We start from the raw sequence: 3842 nt of genomic DNA on the forward strand, positions 1-3842 counted from the left end.
GAACAGGTTTGTACTGGTACAAAATCCAGGAACACTGGTTAGGTTAACTGCCCGCTGTTACATGACTGAAATGCTATTGAAAAAAAAGCGTTAAATCCAAAAAAAACAAAAAAATACAATCAAACATAAGGATAGAACTGCGATTTATTGAAATCGTACATCTCAATCAACAATTCAGTTTGCATTTATCTTCAAAAACATATTCTTAATAAAACTGTAATTGTCAAGTTGAACCCGAAATTTTATTTACTTCAGCATAGAAAGGCTAAGTCGAAATTATTTCACTATCTCGTCTCCTTAGATTTTCTTCAGAGTGCGTTTGGAAAAAGATTTTTTTTTTAAATTTCTAGTATACATGTTAAATGTAGAAAAGTTCAACCGCGTCATTGATGACTTTTATTTGAACAGAACTTTGTACTCATAATTTGTTCATTTAATATCTGAAACTCTTAACATTAGATTTCTTATTTTTACTTTCGAATAATGTAGAATTTTTAAAATGGTAAATGGTGCATGTGTTGCAGTTATCATTGTCAAATTATTTGATATTGAAATGATTCTTTATTGCTATCAATATTGAATATCTTATTTGAAATTCTATATAATAATTGCACAGAACCGTTAACATATTAAAATGTTGAACGTTTGATTCACTGCTGGCACTGAAATATCGGGCCTCGACATTTCTGTTCTAAGTAATTTTTCTGTTTTATGTTCTAAGTTCTTTTTTTACTGCGTATAAATAACTGTTATTTCGATTATATTCTATCGTGATGATTTTGCTTTTACAACGTAATAAAAACCTTTTACCAATTGTAAAAATAAATATCGAAAATAGATATGAATATTATTCCGTGAAAAGAAATTTAAATTTTCGTGCCTTGGAAAAGAATCTTTTTTCAAGTTAACAAAATACTTCTGGTTTAAACCAGATAATATTTTGTTTTTACTCCTTTAAACAAAACTGCCAACTTCCCCACTTGAATCAGAGGTGGAGGACGAATGGTTTCAGATACAATGTCATTTTATTAAATTGTCACAGAAAACATACGCCTCGCCGAGGGCCCGAACTCACAACCACGAATTACCTATTGAGCCAAGCGGGCGGGTCATGATATTTCGTTTTTATGAGAATTATGATACTTAATAATTTCAAAATATTATTTCGAATTTACGACGTTGTATCAAAAAGAATTTAAGACCGCAAATAAAATAGCTGGAGGTCTTGCGAAAAAGTCATTGTAAATTAATAAAGAACAACAAGTTAAAATCTATTAAATTGCATGCTTCATTCTACAAAATCCTAAATAAAACATGTAGTACGTATTGTAGGATATAGTGCATTCTAAATGTTGTTTACAATGTTTCGAATAGTTATTTATTAGATCTGTAAAGTAATGATTATAAAACTCATTGTAGGTGACAAACGGCGCTAATCGAAGAAAAAAAATATCAGAGACGAACAATTACACATGAAAAAGATATACATGATCAAGAGAAGAACGAATATACATGCATAACATCCCAGGTGCGTATATAACTGTATTTTGCATCGACAGTCATGTTGATTTTCGAAAGGGTTAGAAAATACTATTCTAAATTTCATCTTTAGAAAAAAGCAGAACAAACTAGCCTTTGACAACAACCATCCAGTTGAAAGTAATACATCTATTGTTCAGATAAAATTGAATTTGAAAAAAAATGCATAAGATACTTTTGTACGAATTTTCAACATATGGCATTTATTTTGCCTATTACTGGATTTGCATACCTTATGACATGATATTCTGTTTATTCAAAATAAGTAATACATTATTTAGGAGATGATCATATGAATACCAGAATCAATTATTTACTTTCAGAAACTTATTATTTATTTACTTTACATCTTAGTATCGTTTGGCTACCGACTAGAAAAACTTATTTTGTTATATATTCTGACTTCTTCTCTGATTATCTAGTATTTCGAGTAGACAATGGACATAATTATACAAAATTTGAATAGCTTCAAAAGTTATGTCATGTGAATAAAACACAGGGTCTGAACACAGTCTAAGCTGAGTCCAGACCGTTAAAAAAACAAACCTTTATACCTTTATGTGAACAACTATAGTTACATGTATATTACGATGTGAAAATATTTTTTTAGCTAATGATATACCAGATCAGTTTGTCTATATTTTCTTTAATAGATGTAACGTTGTCTATTTATCTGTCCCAGGCATTGTTTTCTTCTGTACATGTACTAATTTATTATCATCTAGTTACTGACATTTTAATTCATGCACCAAATGTGGAGAACTCGATAGGATAGAACACTGCAGAAAGTTCATTTAATTAGCTGCATTTTTCTTAAAGATGTAAGCAAAACTGTTTGTGTTTTGTTTTCAAGCAAAACCTTTATCTTTATTTGCAGGTCAAATATTGAACAAGGATCAGAAGAAAGAATAGATTTAGACATTTGTGAAAGGAACAATGGAAACTTTGGAAGTTTACTCTTTCTGAAACGTATAACTACAACAAAGATGTGATCATTGTATTAGAAACTGAATTTCCCAGTCTTCTAGTGGTTTAACTAGCTTACCAAGGCATATACCTTCATGATTTATGCACTTATCTTTTTCATGTTTTTTTTTCTTTTTATATTTTATCTTATCGAAGTAGCATTGAAAAAAAACGGGAATATATAAATATTTAAGAGAAAGTTACTACATTTTGTACTTGGAATAACTTATTTTAATAAAGAGAAGATACGACGTTTCATTGATTCTTGATATTAGCACAATTGTATTTGTTATTGATATCTCATTTTGATGGAATATAGTGGAATTGAGATACATCAGTTGGACAAGCGATGCGACCTTGACTCAGCCCATATGTTTACTCGTATAGCTTACCTTTTTGATCATATTTAAAATTTCTATTTAAATAAAAACTATTTATTTGTTTTATTGGATTGTTCGACGAAGATTAAAGATATCAGAAATTTATAGTTATGTTTCTTACGAAGCTTTTAAACTTAGTTACTTACAGATTATATGTATGGTAACACTTAAGAATTAGTTACTTCAACTATGTTTTCCATTTTAAAATTAGAAAGCATTTGTAACGGGTATCAGGTGTAAATTGTCTCAGTTATAAAGCTTTGTATAAGCGGTTGTTAAGTAAGACTATGTATTGGTCAAAATAGTAGGAAAGCTTTTACTTGCGAGGAAACCCGTGTTCGATTTTTCAGTCGGACATATTTTTTGTTGATTAAATTTTTTTAAAATAGTTTAGAAACAAAAGATAATGTTCTAACACTCATAATATGACACACTTTCAAGAAGGATCATTCTTAGCCTATAAATCTGGAGTCCAGGTTTGTTTTTTTTTATTTCTTATTATACATTTCTCTGTAAACCTATTGAACTTTTTCTAAATTGCATACTTTTACCCTTTATAATAAATACGTTATTATTATTTTGAGTAAGCATGTAGCTGAAGCTGCTTTGTATGTTTGGGCAACATCAAAGCGTATATATCAACAAATACTAAAAATTAACAGATAAAAGTGAAAAATGTGAATTGAAACATTTGCTTTTATCTTAATTTAATAGATAAAAGAAAATTATAAGGGGATTCAAACCAGGAACTAAAGAACTAGGAAGTTCTACACGGTCGGGTAGGCATAACGCTTTACCACACGGCCGATCAGTCAGTAAATAGTATGTTAATATTTTTCATTAACTGTGTGGTTCACCTTGCTCAAATGACAGGTCATCCCTATCAAAATTTCTAGTTTTATGCATGTACAGGCTTTTCATTTATTTTGCAAATAAGTTATAATTTATATACATACA

At 29.3% G+C, this 3842-nt stretch overlaps 1 long non-coding RNA gene across 1 annotated transcript; it reads left to right on the forward strand.

The window, feature by feature from the left end:
* Nucleotides 1-1392: 1392 nt before the first annotated feature.
* LOC128559691 (uncharacterized) lies at nt 1393-2760 on the forward strand. The gene is made up of 2 exons (XR_008372536.1): nt 1393-1528; nt 2417-2760. It is a non-coding gene; the product is annotated as an uncharacterized LOC128559691 (long non-coding RNA).
* Nucleotides 2761-3842: the final 1082 nt, after the last annotated feature.

Source organism: Mercenaria mercenaria, chromosome 9 (genome assembly GCF_021730395.1).
Source record: "Mercenaria mercenaria strain notata chromosome 9, MADL_Memer_1, whole genome shotgun sequence".
Classification (NCBI taxonomy): Eukaryota; Metazoa; Mollusca; class Bivalvia; order Venerida; family Veneridae; genus Mercenaria; species Mercenaria mercenaria.